This window comes from Anguilla rostrata, chromosome 6 (assembly GCF_018555375.3).
Source record: "Anguilla rostrata isolate EN2019 chromosome 6, ASM1855537v3, whole genome shotgun sequence".
Taxonomy (NCBI): Eukaryota; Metazoa; Chordata; class Actinopteri; order Anguilliformes; family Anguillidae; genus Anguilla; species Anguilla rostrata.
This window is the reverse complement of record NC_057938.1, coordinates 12,022,576-12,045,570: the sequence shown is the minus strand read 5'-3', so window position 1 is coordinate 12,045,570 and position 22,995 is coordinate 12,022,576. Positions and strand designations below refer to the sequence as shown.

At 37.4% G+C, this 22,995-nt stretch overlaps 2 long non-coding RNA genes across 2 annotated transcripts; both read right to left on the bottom strand.

Moving 5' to 3' along the window:
* Positions 1 to 2,460: 2,460 nt before the first annotated feature.
* On the bottom strand, positions 2,461 to 3,425 carry LOC135256537 (uncharacterized). Its single transcript, XR_010330450.1, has 2 exons — positions 3,091 to 3,425; positions 2,461 to 2,668 (listed from the first exon to the last, which is right to left on the bottom strand). It is a non-coding gene; the product is annotated as an uncharacterized LOC135256537 (long non-coding RNA).
* Positions 3,426 to 20,643: 17,218 nt separating this feature from the next.
* LOC135257950 (uncharacterized) lies at positions 20,644 to 22,583 on the bottom strand. Its single transcript, XR_010330818.1, has 3 exons — positions 22,522 to 22,583; positions 20,990 to 22,413; positions 20,644 to 20,772 (listed from the first exon to the last, which is right to left on the bottom strand). It is a non-coding gene; the product is annotated as an uncharacterized LOC135257950 (long non-coding RNA).
* Positions 22,584 to 22,995: the final 412 nt, after the last annotated feature.

Here is a 22,995-nt window from a genome sequence, read left to right as displayed (position 1 = left end):
TAAAGTACTTTGACTAAACTTGTCTTTTTCAAGTAGCAATTCATCCAATCTTTCTTCATATAATCCTATTTACCAAAAACATATTAACCATTGAATAACCCCATGTAGGTAGAGGTTAATTTTATGTTATAGATCTTACACTGATCGAGAAAAGGTAAAAGTTAACTTAATGTGACTGACCTTACACACACCCCACGACCCTGTTTCCATCAACATACTGACAAATAATTAGCATTGAGCTCTTCACATACAGAGCCACAATTTATCATTCTGATAAACTGTTCAATACCGATTCAGTCACCTCTTTGGTGAAGTGATGGAATACAATTTATTTCAACAGTTATTGTCTAAAGTTGGATCACTGCCAGTCTTTGTGGCAAATAAATGCACCAGAAATTATACCCTGGAAAAGAAAAAATGAATCTTATCGTCATTATTATTGCACCTCAAAATGTATTACATTCAGTGCAGAGTACAGGTGCATTGGCCTGAGACCAAATATGTAGATAACACATTGAGACACATTTCCTGTTGAGGCTTCAATATAATATCTTGTTGTTTCTGATTAAAAACAACTTCAAAGCTGTGGAATCCTAGCAGGTTTTTGTATGAGAGTTGGCATTAATATATCACTGTGAGCCACAGTGCACAGTAATACATTGCAGAGTCTTCTGGAATTAATTTTGAAATTGTCAAAGTAGTTTTGACACTGGATTGCTCAGCTGTTGCATCAAATCGTCCTTGGGCAAAATCCGATGTGCCAGTGTACTCCCCCCTGTGCAGTATATACTGAAGAGCTGACCCAGGGTACTGACGGTACCAGTAGAATGTGCTGTAGCTCGCTCTTGTGCTGAAAGTACATTCCATGGAGACTTGTTGTTCTTCTCTCTTGTTCAGTGATTTGACTTCTCCAGATGAAATGCCTAAAGGTAATACAGACAGAAATAAAATTAAGTAATTAAGTAATCACAAGAAAGATCAGTAACCACCAATGTCATCTGATGAGGTCACTAAAGATAACTTACAGAAGGCAACAGTTAACACCAGTCCTGCAAAAATCTGCATCTTATTGTGAGGTGAACATTCAGGTTAATAAAGGAGAGAGAACCTGGGGCAGAATATGTGCCTTAGTTTTTCTGTGAGGATATGTGGGAGGGGCAACAGTGACCTGATGAGAATATAAAAGGCCCCTCCCTGTGTGATGCTGTATTACCCTGTGAGGCTGCAGGCCACAGGCAGCATTGGCACAACTGTAATTGGCTTTCAGATTATGAAGCTCATCATGGCCCAAAATCTAATACTTGAACTAGATGGGCTGGTTTAAACTGGTGATGTTCATTTGGCTAAAAATTCTTACATTGGTATGTCAATCAAATAATCAAACAAGTTTGAGCACAGGCACTGCCATTGAACTGCATTTTTATTCACACAACAGGGGATGAACGATTGATTCATCAGCAAGAGAGCTAATGTCATCTCTCTCACTGATAGCAGCAAGTGGCCTGTGACTCCAGGCACATTGTAGGCAGAAATGAAAGCAGCCTCCACAAGATGACACGCTTCCAGGGGATGGGAGGGTTCATACAGTTTGGGGTACTTTAGTGACACTCGTTGATCGATCGGGTGACTATGGCTGCATCCCAAAGCCATATATGAGATGCTTTGCTTTGACTCAACTCTATGTGAGCTTGACTGTGGACTGTGGTGTGAAGTGAAGCAGGCTGGCATCACCATGTGTTTTGGAGGGGAACTGCAGATGTCTATACTTTCACGAATTGGCAGAGGTGATCATGCATGAACATGACTGTGTTTGTAAAATAGCTGAACAATCCAAATTTGGATGAGATGCTTAGCTTTACATTGTAAAGCAATATTTTTTTTACAAACGTATGCATAAATACAGTAGCTTTAATATATTTTGATTTCAAATATTCAATTAACAAAATCTATTACCATTCTGTAACTCATCGTATTTTGATTCCAATTAATGTTTGCTTGCCTGAGCTTGAGGCATCATGAAATAGTGGCATCTCGTGGATGACTGGATCCACTGCAGGATACTTGTGGGGATAAGTGAAGTATTATTCCAGCAGGTAAGTTCCAATGACAGTAGTAGATACAAAGCAGACCAGAATGCTGTGGGTGGTTAATAAAAGCTGAATAAAATATGAAACCTTTGCAATTTTTCAATATTACAACCTTCAACCTTTCAATATTACCAACTCAATAAAAGTGAAATAGGCGTCCAATACAACCTTGTCTCAGAAATGGTGACTGAAAGAAAGATATTCTTAAACATACAATGATGATGTCTGAAAAGAGTACTTAAGTAGTGTCAGGTTTTTGTACAGAGTAAATGGGTTTCCTGTCACTGTGGGCCTCAGGGCACAGTAGTACAGAGCAGAGTCTGCAACTTTAGCAGAGGAGATCTCCAGATGCACATGTTTGTTGTCTTTATCATTTGTAACAGTAAACTGTCCTTTTATTTCTGTTGTATTGGTGGTTCCCAGGACCAGGATGAGGAATTCAGGTTTGGATCGGGGGTATTGGCGATACCAGTACAGATAGGTTGCAGCAGCTCTGTAAGTGCATGAGAGTTTGACATTGTTTCCCTCCAAAACATGCACTTCTTTAGCTTCTGGTGTTATTTCATCCTGAAAACTGTCACCTGCAGAACAAAACAAAATGTGTACTTACATGTTTTGTTTGTAAACACAGAAAATGGGCATCATTTAGACATGGCACATAATCTTTTGTATGTATACAAGATTAATAAGCCGCAAAACTTCATTAATTTTAATTCATTATTAAATTTAAATGATTTTTTCTTCACAATGTTCAGCAATAACCAACACTCACTAGGTGACAATCAATGACAAAAACAAAACATAAACAATTTAAATTTTGTTCATTCACAAAACAAAATTTTCATTGTTTATGTCTACTTCATAAGAACAGAAAACAACATATTTTAGTCAGTTCTTTAAAATTTTTTTATAAAAAGCAGCATATCTGGCTGAAATCAGCGCTTTCAAACAATAATTTTGATTGGATGAAACAGCACCACAGATAAGAAAAGTGGTCACTTACCTACCATTGCTGAAAACAGAAGTAATAAACAGTGCAACATTATGCCAGTTGTTGGAAAGAAACGCTGACTTTAAGCACAGAACAGCAAGTCCTACTCTCTGACTCCCTCTGCATTGTTTTAACAGGAAGCTCCCCCTCTCACTAAGTATTTGGCCCCTCCTCTGAACACAAAACACCCTCTATGGTTTACAGAAAGGCTATTTTCTTTTGTTTTACGGGGAGGCACCACATGTGAAAAGGGTGATTTTGACTGGATCATTCAAAATATATTATTTTAATTATATGCAACATATTAAGATATACTTGAAAAATATTTTAAATTCTATAAAGCAGTCAGTGGGTTTCCAACCTGTGAACCTCCACTAAATGACCAAAGCACTGTAACGCCAAACAGCCTTTTTTTTTTTTTTGCTAAATTGTGCAATTATGTATCTCGAGCACAATAAACATTGTCTTTCTCATGAATGATTGTTGTGTGACATAGCAACTGCCTTGCAAAATGTTACCCCTGGTGTTTCTGGTTTTGCTAGCTAAACTGTTCGAGAATAAAGGGGAGCTGGGTGTTAAATTAGCAATCAGAACAAGAAGAATAAAACAAAAAACAAAGCAGATTTCATCAAAAAAAAGGGCATCAAGCTGAAGGAACATATAAGTAAGCATAATAAAATAATAACAATGCTAATCCATGCTGCCGTATTTTTTTATTTAGTTTTCTCCAGCTTGACATCTTTACACAGAAATCAGACCCGGCTCTGCTCCACCTATACTCCAGGGTTAATGCTCTGTATCAAGACCGCTTTATTCCAATCATTATAAATTATATGAATATATTGATGGCAATGTAAATAACGGTAACCTTAAGGCCAGTTCAGATCAATGATTCGCAATGAGACAAAACAGTTTTAAAATGTTGCAGAGAAAATTTCAGCAGTGTGAACTGATTAGTTGCAGAGCTTCTGAAGCTTTTATACGGTCTATGGTCTGAAGCCGTTGCCTGCCCTCGGGTCTCAAAAGACCCACCTTGTCAAATCACCAAGTGCAGTTTTAGAACTTTTACAATCAAACGTCTTGGAATTTTGCAAGTTGCATCCAGTCTCGTTGCGAATCATTGATCAGAACTGGCCTATAAGTCCACAGAATAAGGGAAGCATTTGTGTTCCTTGCCCGAGTGTGATAAAGTCCCTTTATGTGCTCTCTCTCTGTGAGGTATAGCAGCACAGTGCTGAAGAGGTTTTGTTCTTGTAGCTCCTGTATCACCCGCCCCCTGGGGTTTCACACCTGCAGCCTCTGTTGGTAGTGAATGCTAATATTCATAATGCACTCTTGCAGCATTTCTTGTGCATCGATATTAACAGGTAGTCTTCTCATAACTAGGGTTTCATTTAAGACCTCTTTCCGTACGTTTTAAGGTCGTCAGTCATATTTGACTCTTTTCAGGAATTTTTTTTTTTTTTACATCGCTTGAGTAGTTGAAGTTTAGTTCTTTGGCATGACAAAAACCTGATAATTTGAGAGAAAATGCTATGCAGGGAAATGGCGACATATTGTGGAAGCCTGTAGACATTGCAGCACACTGAGGCCAAGTGCAGTGGTGTGTTGTTTTCCAGCGTTGTTTTTCCAGCGTTCTTTTGGACCCTTTTTTATGTTAAAATTAATGTTTCAAGTTTGTCAAAATATGATTATTAATGGTAGTATATACCAATTTACAGGAAATGGACATTTGCCATTTTGTCTCAGGTGGTAGCTATCAGGTTTTTGTACGGCATAAATGGGTTTCCTGTCACTGTGGGCTGCAGGGCACAGTAGTACAGAGCAGAGTCTGTCACTTGAACAGAGGAGATCTCCAGATGCACACGGCTGTTCTGTTTATCATGTTTTACAGTGAACTGCTTGTTTGTCTTTTCCTCTTCACTTCCAAGGATGAGGATCAGGATGAGGAATTCTGGTTTGGATCCAGGGTGCTGGCGATACCACTGTAGACTGTTCCACTAGCAGCTGAGTAGTTGCATGACAGAGTAACATGGCTGCCAGCCAGAACATGCTCTTCTTTAGATGTGGAAATGATTGTATCCTGTCCAAGGCTGTCACCTGGGAACAAAAAATATATGTTTTTCATGTCTTTAAAATGATATGTGGGATTGAAGGGATTTTAGTTTGAATATGGGGGCTTTCAAACCTTAATACCTTACATCTGAATGAAATAAGAGCACCAAAAATGAGATGAAAACAGTCAGCTACTTACCCACCATTGCTGAAAACAGAAGTAATAAACAGTGAAACATCATGACAGCTGTTAGAAATAAACACTCACTTTAAGCACAGCTAGAACAGAATAAGTCCTCCTCTCTGAACCCTCTACATAGCCTTCTCCCAATCGCTGACTGTTTAGCCCCTCCCCTGGACTGAATAAAACACAGCTGAGAATCAGACTGCTAAATGAAAATAAGTTGTCCTGATTTCTTGACATAAAAAATAAAATACTCTGAATTAACTGCAATATTTTTACTTTAATAGAAAACTGCAATATCACACTGAAGTATCTTACTTTGTCAAAATTTGGCCAGCTGCTCAATTCAATAAATCCATCTATTTTTGCAAGGCAGTTGAATATGAAAACATATCGCAGCCCCACATCACTTATGAATACAATTTATTTCTGACTTGGCCACATGTTAAATTTCAATAGAAAATTTGGACTGAGTAGGCTGCAAAAATATTTGCCTCGGCTTAGTCAATTTGTTATGGGCTGCTCCATTTTATTTATGATATTTTCTGTGTTGCTTGGGTTGCCTGAGTTTGGAGCCTTGAAAGCACAAGAAGTAGAGTCATTGGGGGGAAAACTGTGCTCTATAAAAGAGTGACATCTTGTGGATAACTTGTGGAGTTCACTGCAGTATACAAGGACATGCCATTTTTTCCAGAGAGGTGTAGTTAGCTGATAAAAGCTGAATAAAATAGAAAACCATTTAAATGTTTCAGTATGACCCCAATGTGTTGTCCCAATAGAAATAAGGTGAATGGAAGATTCTTGCTTGTCTTGTTGGTGGCTTCAAACAGAGAAACCTCCTTATTTAAAGAATGATCCATATTTCACAATGTACTTTAAATAACCACACAGCAAGCCTGTATTTTAAGCACTTAGGGCAAGGAAGACAGACTAACTGCACAGTCTAGATTTATTTCCAAAGGGTCAAAATATCATAAGTGAGAAAATTGTGCTGTTTTGCCATTTAAAGGTTTTGACTGCAAAATTAAACTGAGCTTATGTCCTGGTATCCGTTATTTTTTTTAATTTTCTGGGAAAAGAACTTTTTTTTTTGTCTCTCATAGATAAATCCTCGTTTTAATCTATAATGTTGATTAATCTATCTCATGAATAATCCATTAAATGACAATGACATCATATGCAATATAAATACATTGTTTTGAACCTGTGATTATCCTTATATTTTACTGGTGTGCAAGAACTTCTGCACATATGTATGCACACACGCATGCACTCGTGCACAAAGTCATTAATAGTTCCAGATACAGCCACTTAAAGTCTGAAGACTACATATAAATAATGCACTACATTTGGCTTGAGTTCACAAAAATTTTCCAGAGGTCTGACCAAATTGATATGCGGGCCTTAAGGGAACTACGGGATCAATAAAGTTTCTATCTATCTATCTATCTTAAAATAAAATTAATTGACCTACAATTGACATACAATGATGAAGTCTCAAAATTGTACTTGTGTTGCTGCCTTGTCTCAGGCAGTGTGAGGTTTTTGTACAGAGTTTATGGGTTTCCTGTCACTGTGGGCTGCAGGGCACAGTAGTACAGAGCAGAGTCTGTCACTTCAGCAGAGGAGATCTCCAGAACTACTGTTTTGTTCTTTTTATCATGTTTAACAGTGAATCGCTTGTCTGTCTTTGGTTCAGAATAGATGAGGATGAGGAATTCTGGTTTGGATCCAGGGTGCTGGCGATACCAGTGTAGACTTTGTACACTAACAGCTGAGTAGTTGCATGACAGAGTAACTCGGCTGCCATCCAAAACATGCTCTTCTTTAGAAGTGGAAGTAATTGTATCTTGTCCAAGGCTGTCACCTGGGGACAAAATAGTGTTTTTCATGACTTTAAAAAAAATGTTGAATTCAAGGAGCCAGCTGTCAGTCGTAGTAATTTATTTTCATGACACAATAAAACTTTCGTGTTTAGTTTTATTTTGGGGACTTCATGTTTTGTTTTAATTTTCAGTCCTTAAAACATTACATCTGAATAAAATAAGAACACCAGAAATGAGAGAAATGTAATCAGCTACTACTTACCCACCATTGTTGATAATAGAATAAATAAACAGTAGGGTACCATGATAGCTGATAGAAAGAAACACTGACTTTAGGCACAACTAGAACAGAATAAGTCTGCCACTCTGACACCCTGTACAATTTTAACAGGAAACTCCTCCCACTCACTGATCACTACTTACCGTAGCTCCTCCTCTTCTTTCTTCTACAGTTTAAGAAGTAAAACCATTTTGTGGTAAAATGATCAGATACAGCACAAACTGATCTATTGCCTTAAATCAAGTTCATTATTTGATTGGAAATAGTTCACTTATAGAACAAATAAATAAATATGCAGTCTGGTTATTATACAGTGGTATGTATGAAAAAAGCATTTTGTACAGGCAGACAGTGAAGAAACAACAACAGCTATATTCAGTTGCACTTATGGCAATATTCATGAAGTACTTTGACCAAACTGGTCTTCTGCAAGCAGCAATTCATCCCATCTTTCTTCATACAATCCTGTTAACCAAAAACATATGAACCATTTAAAACCCGTGAGTACAGTCATTTTATGTTATAGAACACCCATAGAAAATAGAAAAGTTAACTTAATGTATCAGACCTTACACACACCCAACTACCCTACTTTCATCAGCTTACTGATAGAAAATGAGCTTTGAGCTCTTCATATAAGGGGCCAAAAAGGGGCCTCATCCTGCTAAATTGTTCAATACCAATGTGTATTTCATTGTTCCACTGAAGATTTACTGTTATAATGTCCCAAGTAATTACACTTCCATGTAGAATGTAGCATTCAGTCACCTCTTTGGTGACTTGATGGAATGCAATTTATTTCATAGTGTTACCACATCTTGACAGTTATTGTCTAGGGTTGGATCACTGCCAGTCTTTGTGGCAAATAAATGCACCAGATATTATACCCTGGAGAAAAAAAAAGAATCATATCATCATTATTTGTGTGCCACAAAATGTATTACATTCAGTACAAACAAATAACAGGTGTATTGCCCTGGGACCAAATATGTAGATAACACTTTGAGACTAATTTCCTGTTGAGGCTTCAACATCTTGTTGGTTTTGATTAAAAACAACTTCAAAGTTGTGGAATCCTAGCAGGTTTTAGTATGAGAGTTGCCATTAATATATCACTGTGTGTTGCAGCAGTGCACAGTAATAAAATGCAGTGTCTTCTGGAATTAATTTTGAAATAGTCAAAATTGTTTTGCCACTGGATGTGTCAGCAGTTGCATCAAATCGTCCTTGGGCAAAGCCTGATGTACCAGTCCAGGCCCCCCTGTGCAGAATATACTGAAGGGCTGACCCAGGGTACTGACGGTACCAGTAGAATGTGTTATAGTTCAAGCTGCTTGTGCTGAAGGTACATTCCATGGAGACTTGTTCTTCTTCTGCCATGGTTTGTAACTTGACTTCTCCAGAGGAAATGCCTAAAAGTAATACACAGAAATAAAAATAACACTTAAGTAATCACAAGAAAGATCATTTACTGCACCAAGCCAATGTCTTCTGATGCGCTCACTAAAGATAACTTACAGAAGGCAACAGTTAACACCAGCCCAGAAAAAAGTTGCATCTTGTGAGGTGAACATTCAGGTTCTTTGTGGAGAGAGAACTTGGGCAAAAGTTAATGTTTTCTGTGAGGATGTGTGGGAGGAGCAACAGTGACCTGATGAGAATATAAAAGGCCCCTCCCTGGGTGATGCTGTATTATCCTGTGAGGCTGCAGGCCACAGTCAGCATTGGCACAACTGTAATTGGCTTTCAGATTATGAAGCTCATCATGGCCCCAAAAGCTAATGCTTGAGCTAGATGGTCTGTTTTAAATTAGTGATGTGCCTTTGGCTAAAAATTATTCTATTGGCTTATCAATCAACTGATCAAGCAGGTTTGACCACAGGCAATCTCATTGAACTGCATTTTTATTCACACAACAGTGGGTTAAATATTCATTCTAATGTAGCCTAATGGGCTATTAGCTTTGCAATAGTAAACAAAATATTCAAAAAAGCAGCATACATATTGTTATGAAATATTTATATTCCTTAATTACATATACCTGACCCTAAAGGTGTATTTTACTCTTACCATGGTGGCTGATGAAAACTTCATGAAATATGCAATACCAAAATAATATTTTAGCAATGTGAAACAAATCATTTTATTTATAATTAATTTGCTTCTCTTGTTATCTTTCAATCAAAGATATAGAGAAAGGGAAGACATGTGTATAATATTTTATAATATATAACATGAAGCAAATATCTAAAAATGCAGATAGCAGAAATCCCCAAGTATCTTCTGATGTTCAATTACACATGCTCTTCACAGATACTAATATATGAACATTGTTTTCCATTATTCTTTGTCATTATTCTAACTCAGCTACAGCTAATAACAGTTAAAGTAGATTCACTTGTCCGACAAATTAGCCCATGGGCCACACAGAACTGCAGGAGAGCTAATGCTATCTCGTTCACTGATGGCAGGAAGCCACATTGTTGGCAGAAATAAAAGCAGCCTCCACAAGATGAGACTCTTCCAGGCAATGGGAGGGTTCATGTGGTTTGGGGTAGTTTAGTGACACCCGTCGGTAGATCAGGTAACCATGGCTGCGTGCCAAAGCCATATATGAGATGTCTTGCTCTGACTCAGCTATACTGTCGGTGAGCTTGACTGTGGACTGTGGTGTGAAGAGAAGCAGGCTGGCGTCACCATGTGTTTCGGAGGGAAACTGCGGGTGTCTACACTTTCCCGAATTGGCAGTGGAGATCATGCATGAACGTGGCTGCGTTTGTAAAATAGCTAACTGGACATTCCAAATTTGGGTGTGATGCTCAGCTTTATGTTGTACGGCAATTTCTTTTTTTTTCTTTTTTTTTTACAAATGTACGCATAAATATAGTAGCTTTAATTTATTTTAATTTAAAATATTCGGTAAATAAAATCTATTACCATTCTGTAACTCATCGTATTTAGATTCTAATGAATGTTTGCTTGCCTGAGCTTGAGGCACCATGAAATAGTGGCATCTTGTGGATGACTGGATCCACTGCAGGATACTTGTGGGGATAAGTGAAGTATTTTTACAGCAGGTAAGTTCCAATGACAGTGGCGGATACAAAGCAGATCAGAATGCTGTGGGTGGCTGATAAAAGGTGAATAGAATATGAAACCTTTGCAATTTTAAAATATTACAACATTCAACCTTTCAATATTACCTACTCAATAAAAGTGAAATGGGCATACAATACAACCTTTTTTCAGAAATGGTGACTGAAAGGAAGATATACTTAAACATACAATGATGATGTCTGAAAAGACTACTTAAGTAGTATCATTGCATTACATTACATTACAGGCATTTAGCAGACGCTCTTATCCAGAGCGACGTACAACAAGTGCATCAGTATCAGGTTTTTGTACAGAGTTTAAGGGTTTCCTGTCACTGTGGGCTCCAGGGCACAGTAGTACAGAGCAGAGTCTGCCACTTCAGCAGAGGAGATCTCCAGATGCACACGGCTGTTCTTTTTATCATGTTTTACAGTGAACTGCTTGTTTGTCTTTTTGTCTTCACTTCCAAAGAAGAGGATCAGGATGAGAAATTCTGGTTTGGATCCAGGGTACTGGCGATACCATTGTAGATTGTTTGCATTAACAGCTGAGTAGTTGCATGACAGAGTAACACTGCTGCCAGCCAAAACATGCTCTTCTTTAGATGTGGAAATGATTGTATCCTGTCCAAGGCTGTCACCTGGGGACAATAAATACATTTTTCATGACTTCAAAATTATATGTGGAATTTAAGGGATTTTAGTTTTAACATGGGCACTTTCAAACCTTAATATCTTACATCTGAATGAAATAAGAGTACTAAAAATGAGATAAATGCAATCAGCTACTTACCCACCATTGCTGAAAACAGAAGTAATAAACAGTGCAACATCATGACAGCTGTTAGAAATAAACACTCACTTTAAGCACAGCTAGAACAGAATAAGTCCTGCACTCTGAAACCTCTACATAGCCTTCTCCCAATCGCTGACTGTTTAGCCCCTCCCCTGGACAGAAAAAACACAGCTGAGAATCAAACTGCTAAATGAAAATAAGTTGTCCTGGTTTATTGACATAAAAAATAAATTGCTCTGAATTAACTGCAATATTTTTACTTTAATAGAAAACTAAAATTTCATATTTAAGTACCTTACCAAAATTTGGCCAGCTTCTCAATTCAATAGATACATCTATTTTTGCAAGACAGTTGAATCCTTGAAAAATGTAGTAGCCCCATATCACTTATATTTATGAATATAACTTATTTCTGGTTGAGAAAAGGTGGGTAAATTTGTAGATGTGTGTGACGAATAACAGCTATCTCCAACTCACAACACTCTGTACCTTCTGAAAACCCGACTTGGCCACATGTTAAATTTCAATGGCAACTTTATACTGAGTGTGCTGTGAAAATATTTGCCTCGGCTTAGTCAATTTATTATTGGCTGTTCCATTTCATTCATGATATTTTCTGTATTGCTTGGGTTGCCTGAGTTTGGTGCCTTGAATTGGGGAAGACAGTACTGGAAAACAGTGGAATTTTGTGGATAACTGAGTTCACTGCAGTATACAAGGACATGACATTTTTCCAGAGAGCTGTAGGTGGCTGATGAAAGCTGAATTAAAATAGAAAACCATTTTGGACAGTCTGGGTAGTGTAGAGGTATAATCACTGGCCTACCACCGCTGAGACCCAGGTTCAATCCCCGGCAGCAGTACTTCCTGCTTGGTCAGACGTTCCTATGAACACAACTGGCAGTGTTCACGGGTGGGAAGCCGGTGAGGGTATGAGTCCTGTTTGCTGCATTAGCGACTCCTACTGGTTGGTTGGGGTGCCTGTCCAGAGGCGAGGGGATCCGGGGGGAGATAGCGTGAACCTCTGCGCGAGTTACGCTCTCCCAGTGAAACTCCTCGCTGTCAGGTCAAAAGAAGCGGCTGGCGACTCCTCATGTATCGAAGGAGGCATGTGGCAGTCTACACCCTCCCCAGACCGACAGAGGACAGCGCAAGGACAGTCGCTGGTCCACACGGGGAATTGGTATAACGACTAAATTGGGGAGAAAATGGGGAAAATGGCAACAAAAAAAAAATAGAAAACCATTTTAATTTTTCAATATTACACCAATTTGTTGTCCCAATAAAAATCAGGCAAATGGAAGATACAGTGAATATCATTCTCTGCATCATCTCATTCCTCATTTGCTTATTCTCCCACTGCTCAAAGCGCACCTTCTGGAGACTGAGTGCAGCTCCTCCTGCTGATTCTTGCCTGTCGTGTTGGTGGCTTCAAACAGAGAGACCTCTTTATTTAATGAATGATCCAGTTTTCAAAATGCACAGTATTGAAAGCACTTAGAATGAGGAAGACACACTGACTGCACAGTCTACTTTTATTAAATCAAAGTGAAAAAGTGAAATTTATTTAGTCGAAGTGACAAAATATAAGAAATGAGAGAATTATGTTTTTGAAGTTTTGAGGTTTTGCCTATCAAATTAAAATGAACTTATTTCCCGATGTACCAGATACAGACATATAATGCCTGAAGTATACATGTAAGACAAGCATTAAATTTGGCAGTGTTTACTTCAATTTCCAAATGGCTGGCAAAATTTAAATGTGGGCCTAAAATATTAATTTAATTGTCCTGATTTTCATTTCAGTGCATATTACAATATGTGTGTGAATGAGAGTTCTTTTTCATGAAGCAGGACCAAAAACTTTTGTTAACCTCAGAAGTGGTGAACATTGTCAAAATTAATTTTCAAAATGAAATAAATATGATATACTGCATGGTGACTGAAAGAAAGATAACCTTAAGCATACAATGTGATGATGTTTCAAAATAGTACTTGTGTTGCTCCCTTGTATCAGGCATTGACAGGTTTTTGTACAGAGATGATGGGTTTCCTGTTACTGTGGGCTGCAGGGCACAGTAGTACAGAGCAGAGTCTGTCACTTTAACAGAGGAGAGCTCCAGATCAACATGGTTGCCTGCTTTGTCATGATTCACAATCCTCCCATCTTTCTCTTCTCTCTCTTCAGTTCTGATGATGAGGATGAGGAATTCAGGTTTTGACCTGGGGTATTGGCGATACCAGTGTAAACTGCCTCCAGTAAGAGAAGCAGTGTAGTTGCATGACAGCGCAACACTGCTGCCCTCCAAAGCATGCACTGCATTCGCTACTGATGTAATTCCATCCTGAAAACTGTCACCTGCAGAAGACAATTTTGTGGAATAGATTTCAAAAATCCTATCCAAAAAAGGCTCATTTTTCAAACAAATAATTATTTTATTCATGCAGCTTTACATAGTCATACATATATGTGTCATGTTTTAGATTATTCTGGAATTATTTGTGATTTAAAAACCTGGTATAACTTCATTATATCCCGTAAACAAACTGTAAATGTATTTACAAAAGAAATATAGACATACATGGTATTACAAAGGAGGACAGCATTGCCAAATTAATAAAATTCAGTCAAGGTACCAAGATGTCCTGATGCTATGTTTGCATACTACCATACAAGTGGTATTTATCATACCTTTATGGACTCTTGGTTTGGAAAACAGTTTCTAAAAAATCACTTTATCATTATTGGTGCTTCAGTGAAATAATACTGTAGATTAAAGAATAAATGTGGAGTGGCACTTACCAACCATTGTTGACAACAGAAGAAATAAACAGTGCAACATCATGATAGCTGTTAGAAAGAAACACAGTTAGACTTTAACACAGCTAGAACAGAATAAATCCTATGACACTGACTCCCTCCCTCTGCATAGTTTAAACAGGAAACTCACCCACCCATTGAGTATTTAGCTCCTCCTTAAAATTGGAAATAAATGAGCTTCACTGATTTCTTTACAAAAATATAAATACTGAGAATTTAACTAATGTCTTGAATTCTATCAAAATTTGGCCTTGCTTTGAATAAATACATATTAGTATACCATGCATAAATAACAAGTTGCAGCATGCAGCATGCAGTAGCTGTTTTGGACGCAAATAAAGAAAGTTAAATAACTGAGCATGTCTTTTGTAAACTAAGCTTGTGATAGGGGCTGTAACATGTGCTTTGCTTGAGCTAAACTTTCATTTAATGTTAATGCCCATTTTATTTTCCAGCTCATTTTAGACCAATCTAATTTACTGCTCACTTCTCATATATGAAATGGAAAGGAACAAAGGTTTTACTATCCAAATGTAAACTGTGTCTAATTAGCAATCCATTATAGTCAGAGACAACCCCTACCCCCTATGCAATCCTGCCAAGGGCAGTAGAAAGGCTACATCTATTAATAGGGGTTGCCAACTGTGGTGTATTAGAAAAACACACTGAGGTATTTTGTCCAAAATGGGAATTAATACTGTGAATTATTGGTTATCAGTAACGTGATGTCACACATTGGTATGAAAACGAGCATCATGGCTACAAAGTAGAAAGCAGAACCAGGTGCTTGAGCCTGTTTACAATACAACTAATTACTACAGGCTTTAGCACATTTTGTATCCAAGGACAAAAAGAGAAGGTTCAGATTCAAACAATAGAAACTAATCTTAAAATGGAATGAGGTATTTAGTTTCCACCATTGACAGACCAGATATGACTGATCCACCATGAGGTACTGTTCACGCAGAGAATGACAAGCAAAAGTATAAATAATTACTTAAATAATTAATAAACTAAAATATTCTATGATTCTCTACTTCAATGCAATCTTCCTGTAATGGAACCAATAATCTGACTTTCACGGCTAGGTGATGGGTGGAGGGCTAGTCAATAAGGAAATTTAGTGTGTTTCAGAAATTATTATATCTTGTAGTGACCACAATGCTGTAATTTAACAGTGCAGCACAACAAGCATAGGTTGTTTGTCTATTCTGGAAAGTAAAATAGGGTAGGTTTGCAAAGGATACCGTGTTAGAAATCAGATTCACAAGTGAACTATTAATGTTTACTGAAATGAATACTGAAGATACCTGGTGTGATCCTTTCAGTGCCTGCTCAAGCCACCAAGACCAATTATTAGTGACCAACAAAGGCGCTGAGCATACGGCGGTGACCTGTGGAATGTCGGGAGGTTGAGACATAACGCATGTTCCTTTCTGGAGCACAGTGCAGGTATGCGGTCAAACAGTCCAGCAGGCGTTGTCGTTAAGAAGGTATTGCAGTGCACATAATCTGTAACAGAGCTGGTGCTGGTTGATAATTGGGCGAATATCAGGATGATCAGAGTTGTTAGTCAGACCCACGATCACCGCACTGGAGGAAATGCCTGGTCAGTAATCTTCTGTGGCATGACCACTCAAGTTGAGCAAGTCAGATAGCATTGATGAAAAGCTTGTCCAAATGGAAATGAAATCTAAAGTTCCATTGATCCGATGAGTTCATCTTAACTTTTGCTGTGTACAATATGAGTTGTGGTTATGAAACATTGTTGTGATGGTAGGAAGGCACAGTAAACTTGTCAGGGTGGAATGGTGAAAAATAAATTTTAAATGCATAACAATGATACACCTATTGGTTCAGAAAGATTATCTACAATAGCTGCACATTAATATAGAGGGTACCAGAAAGCCTGGAATCTTGGCAAAGGACGTCAGCTTGGTGTGGCTGTGTTGTGCGTGCTGGAGGTGTTAACTGTATCTAGCTCAAAAAATATAAATATTATAATACAGACTCCATTGAGCTCAATTATGTACAGAAGATGTCTTAACAATACTGTTCAAAGTTAAGTTTATTCCAGTCACCAGTATCTGATCAGATTAATTGAGGGAGTTCCTTGTTAGCATGAGCTTAACCCTGAGAGGAGTTGAGGATAGTGTATTTTTTTATTTTATTTTTTTGGTACAAACTTGCCCTGTGTGTTCTGTTATCATAGATTCATATTGGGACAGAAAGAAAACTGAACTCACTGGCCCACCCCCAAATGTTACAATGTGGGAGAGAGGGGAGAGTCACTGTCTCTACTTCTGCTAAGACAGATTCTGCTTCCCAGTGAATGTGAATCTGTGCTGTTCCAAGAACAAAGGAAGGTGCACACATTTCATTACTGTTATTACTAAGACCTACTATTGAACAAATAATGAGAGCAATGTAACCTAAATATTTTTTCTTTAAATATATATAGTATCTTTTGATGTCACCAAATCCTTACTACACATTTGCTCTGTTGGAAAAACATGGGTACTGATGTGCTTTGGTATGGATGCATGCATTTTCTAAGCAATGATTGGTGTCACCCAGCCAATATGCATTCTAAAAATAGATTCTTCCCCAAACTAGTAAACAATTTGAAATTGAGAACATTTATGCGATCAACTTATATATATATATATATATATATATATATTATATATATATAACATGATAAGTCGTTTTGATATTGTAAATTGTAAAAATTGTTTTACCACTGGAGTTGTCCACAGTTGCTTCAAGTCATTCTTCAAAATGTGTCTGTTGACTTATCAATGAACTGCTGACTGGCAAAACTATTAAAAAAATAAAAATAAAAAAACAGAATGCAAAACTGCTTAAAATATTGTAATATTTTGAAGAATGACTATATTTACAATGTTTACTTTTTTTATTCTCCAGTTATGACATAAGAAATTGGAAAGATTCAGGAATAAGAGGTAGCTCTGGATGTTTTACTGCTTTTTTCTTATTCTGATCATAGAATTTTAAATAGCTTGTTTGACAACAGAAGACATTGGAAATATTGTAACATCATGATAGCTTTTAAAAGGAAACACTGTCTGTAAGAACAGGGTAAGTCCTCTATTCTGACTCCCTCTGCAAACGTTTAACTTAAAAAAGAACATTGAAATTTTTGGGTGAAGTGAATTTGGTGCATGTAGTTGTAAGGAACAAGGAAAAAAGACAACACGTTAGTAGACAACCAGATTAGTTTCTCAGTACTTCAATAATTGACTCTCCCAAGATATTACAGATAGTTTGCAACAAGCAAACTAAGAACAAACTCAAAGAGCAGTAGATGCAAATTTTTAAAAAATTGAAAAGAAGCTGGTATGTAACACAGTACATCTGCAATGTTCTTTTGAATGAGTACAGTTACATAAATTTATTTGGAGCTTATCAAGCGTAAAGTCACATGATGAGCAGTGACACGTTCAGTATAAGAACATGAGCAGATTCAGAGTATCAGGCAGACACGAGAAGAGATTTGATAGTGAAACAGACTCACACAATGTGGGCCTCAGAGCACAGTAGTATGTGGCAGAGTCAGACAGCACAGCTGCAGTGATCTTCAGATTAAAGGTTTTGTTTGACTTCTCGTTATCTGCTGCGAGTCCTTCTTTATAACCATTTCCACGGACATTATAATTGCCAAGGATGAGCTCTGGTGATTTATTCTCTTGCTGGATGTACCAAAAAAGATAAGGAGTAGTGTCAGTAGTTTCATACTGACAGTATAATGATGATTTCTCATTTTCTGTCAGAAATACTGAGGGATATTGAAGGACAGTGTCACCTTGGGTGTTACCTGGAAAACATTACACAATAACAATGATGGTATTAGAACTGAAGCATTTATTATGTTTATGAACAAGAAAATTTATAGAATTACTTATTATTGAATAACAAATTATGTTACACAATGTTAAATGTTAATGTTAACCTCAACAACATGCACTTTGCTGTTAAATGGTCATTTAAGCCATCTAAATATGTAAATAAATACTTGAATATGTGCTTCAAATTCTCATTCTCTTACCTATGGTATAAAATAGTAAGCCACAGAATAGGGGAAGCATTTGTGCTATTAGCCTCAGTGCTGAAGTCCCTGCATGTGTTTTCTCTCTCAGTGAGGTATAACAGCACAGTGCTGAAGAGGTTTTGTTCTTGTAGCTCCTGCATTACCCGCCCCCTGGGGTTTCACACCTGCAGCCTCTGGTGTTAGTCACTGCTCATATTCATCATGCTCTATTATACACTATTATAATATTCTTAGTTCATCAATATTACCAGGTAATTTTCTCCAATGTAGCATTTAATTATGACCATTCTTGTCATATTGTATTATTTGTAATATCTCCCACTTCAATACATGCAATATATACTTCATACGTAATGTAGGTTGTTTGAGTTTAGTTCCGCAGCATCACATAAACCAGAATACTTCAAGGGAAAATACTATGCTACGGTGACATCTTGTGGGAAACTGGAGACATTACAGGACATTTAGGGCAAATTGAGTGTTTTCCAGAAGATGCATTCCAGTGATTGTGGCTCATGAATATCAGACCTGAGTGCTCTGTGTGGTTGATGAAAGCTGAATGCAATTTCTAAAATTAAAATATTATTTAAATAATGTGAAACAAATTATTCAATTTCTGAAAAATATGAAATGCACTTTCTTATGCTTTTATCTTTCAGTCAAAGATAGAGAAAAAAGGGAGAACATTTGTATAATATTTTCAAATATAAACCAATAATTTTTAAATGCAGACAAACAGAGAAAAATGCAGAAACCCCAAAGATATCTCCTTTTTTAACCACGTGTTCTTCAAAGATACTGATATATAATATTTTTTCCACAAATTTTTCTCCCATATTGGAACTGACAGTTATGACTCTAGTTACTGCAAATAAAATTTAAAGTAAAATTTAAATTCAACAAATTACCCCATGGGCCACACAGAACTACAAGAGAGCTAATGTCATCTCTTTCACTGATGGCAGGAAGTGGACTGTGACCCCAGCCACATTGTCAGCAGAAATGAAAGCAGCCTCCACAGGGTGATGCACAACTTCCGATTCTGTTGTCCAGGGTATGGGGGAGTTCAGCCGGTTAGGGGCCCTGTAGTGACCCCCACTAGTCAATCAGGTAACCTTGGCAGCATATGAGATGTCTTCAACTCAACTCTATACAAGCTTATTTCTGGGTTGCTGGGTGAAAAGAAACAGGCTGATGACAGCACATGTTTTAGAGGAGAACCACAGATGCCTACTCTCTCGAATCGGCTGTCCAGTTTGCGCACGAACAAGGCTGCAGTTGCAATAGTTAATTGGACATGTTCAGTTCCACACTGGGTCCTAATATTTACCAAAAATAAATAAATTAAAGCAGGAAGTCAAAGAAGCATGAATGATTGAAACACAGTTGATCAGTGACAAGAGTTCAGGCTCCAATGTCCCAGGTGCAGTACCCAGCCTCTACAGCTGACAGGCATCTTTACAGGCAGGAGCATGCAAAAAGTTACGGCAACCAAGTGGGTCAATGTCGGCTCATATGGTTTTTTGCCCTTGTTTTCCCATTAAGTAATTTATTTTTTAGTAATGAATATACATTTATTTTTGGATTTTAATGTTTTTTAATGTCATTTTTTATGTCAAATAATAACATTTCATTTTTGGTGTATGAGATCATTTGTGATTATTAATGGAAACATATAAATAAGTACAGAGGAAAAAGAATTTCATCTGCCAAACAAGGTGAAACAGTGACTCTTCCAATTAAATAACAACCAGTAACTATTTTACCCGTCCTTGAGCCACAAAGAACCGCAGGACAGCTGTTGAATCACCTCACATTTATGGGGACAGGTTACCTGTGGCTTCCTAGGTCATTATTTGCAAAAACTACTACAGCAGCACCTCTAAGAAATATGGAAGACTTCCATGTGTTTTACTCCAGACGGTGCCAAAATTCCACAAGTGAAGATAATTCACCCCGATCTGATTTTTGAGACAATTTCTCGATGGATTTTTGGAGATACTTAAAGGCAGCATTTACTTTTAATTACAGCATATTATTAAGATATTTATGATTATGATGATGATGACGATGATGACAATGGTTATTATTATTATTATTATTGTTATAATAATAATAATTATTATTATTATTATTATTATTATTATTATTATTATTGAGCCTGGCCTATACACTGTAATATGGCACAAGCAAAGAAGAGGGTTGATATTGGTTGCCATAATATTTCTTGTGTTGTGAAGTTTTTGTACAGAGTTTATGGGTTTCCTGTCACTGTGGGCTCCAGGGCACAGTAGTACAGAGCAGAGTCTGTCACTACAGCAGAGGAGATCTCCAGATGCACAAACTTGTTATTTTTATCATGTTTTATGGTGAACCGCTTGTCTGTCTTTGGTTCAGAATAGGTGAGGATGAGGAATTCTGGTTTGGATCCAGGGTGCTGGCGATACCACTGTAGACTGTTTACACTAACAGCTGAGTAGTTGCATGATAGAGTAACTCCACTGCCAACCAAAACATGCTCTTCTTCAGAAGTGGAAGTAATTGCATCCTGTCCAAGGCTGTCACCTGAGGACAAAATCATGTTTTTCTTGACTTTAAAAAAATATGTTGAATTCAAGGAGCCAGCTACCAGTCATAGTAATTTATGTTCATGATACAACACAACTTTCATGTTTAGTTTTATTTCGGGGACTTCATGATTTGTTTTAATTTTCAGTCCTTAAAACTTTACATCTCAATGAACTCAGAGCACCAGATATGATAGAGGTAATCAGCTACTTACCCACCATTGTTGAAAATAGAAGAAATAAACTGTACAGTACCATGATAGCTGTTAGAAAGAAACACTGACTTTAGGCACAACTAGAACAGAATAAGTCTGCCACTCTGACTCCCTCTACAGTTTTAACAGGAAACTCCTCCCACTCACTAATCACTACTTACAGTAGCTTCTCCTCTGCAGTTTTAAAAGAAAGATCGTTTTCTGGTAAAGAGATCAGATACAGCACAAACAGATCTATTACCTGAAATCAAGTTCATTATCTGATTGGAAATGGTCACTTATAGAACACAATAAGTATGCTGTCTGGTTAGTATACAGTGGTATGTATGAAAAAAACATTTTGTACAGACAGACAGTGAAGAAATAACAACTGCTGTATGCAGTTGTACTTATGCCGATTTTCAGTAAAGTACTTTGACCAAACTGGTCTTCTGCAAGCAGCAATTCCTCCCATCTTTCTTCATGCAATCCTGTTAACCAAAAACATATGAACCATTTAATAACCCCGTGTAGGTACAGGTTCATTTTATGTTATAGAACTTACACCCACCTGGAAAATGGAAAAGTTAACTTAATGTACAGACCTTACACACACCCCACTACCCTGCTTTCATCAGCTTACTGATAGAAAATGAGCTTTGAGCTCTTCACATAAGGAGCCACAAAGGGGCCTCATCCTGCTAAATTGTTCAATACCGATGTGTATGTCATTGTTCCACTGAAGATTTACTGCTATAATGTCCCAAGTAATTACACTTACATGTAGAATGTAGCATTCAGTCACCTCATTGGTGACTTGTTGAATACAATTTATTTCATAGTATTACCACATCTTGACAGTTATTGTCTAGGGTTGGATCAATGTCAGTCTCTGTGGAAAATAAATGCACCAGAAATTATACCCCAGAGAAGAAAAATTAATCTTATCATCGTTGTTTTTGCACCACAAAATGTATTACATTCAGTCCAAACAGTTTACAGGTGCATTGGACTGGGACCAAATATGTAGATAACACTTTGAGACTCATTTCCTGTTGAGGCTTCACCGTCTTGTTGGTTCTGATTAAAAACAACTTCAAAGCTGTGGAATCCTAGCAGGTTTTTGTATGAGAGTTGCCATTAATATATCACTGTGTGCCGCAGTGCACAGTAATAAAATGCAGTGTCTTCTGGAATTAATTTTTTAATTGTCAAAATGGTTTTGCCGCTGGATGTGTCAGCAGTTGCATCAAATCGTTCTTTGGCAAAATCGGATGTGCCAGTGAGCCACCCCCTGCGCAGTATATACTGAAGAGCTGACCCAGGGTACTGACGGTACCAGTAGAATGTGTTATAGCTCGAGCTGCTTGTGCTGAATGTACATTCCATGGAGACTTGTCCTTCTTCTGCTATGGTTTGTAACTTGACTTCTCCAGAGGAAATGCCTAAAAGTAATACACAGAGAAATAAAAATTACACTTAAGTAATCACAAGAAAGATCATTTACTGCACCAAGCCAATGTCTTCTGATGCGCTCACTAAAGATAACTTACAGAAGACAACAGTTAACACCAGCCCGGCAAAAAGAAGCATCTTGTTGTGAGGTGGACATTCAGGTACTTTGGGGAGAGAGAACCTGTAGAAAAATATATGCTTTCTGTGAGGATGTGTGGGAGGGGCAAGAGTGACCTGATGAGGAATTTAAAAGGCCCCTCCCAGGGTGATGCTGTATTACCCTGTGAGACTGCAGGCCACAGTCAGCATTGGCACGACTGTAATTGGCTTTCAGATTATGAAGCTCATCACGGCATTTTTATTCACACAGTGGATGAATTATCCATTCTAATGTAGGTCAACGGGCTATTAGCATTGCAATATTAAACAAAATATTCAAAAATGAAGCATACATATAGTTAAGAAATATCATTTATATTCCTTAATTACATATACCTGACACTAAAGGTGTATTTTAACATCGTGGCTGATTAAATCTTTATGAAATATGCAATACCAAAATAATACTTTAG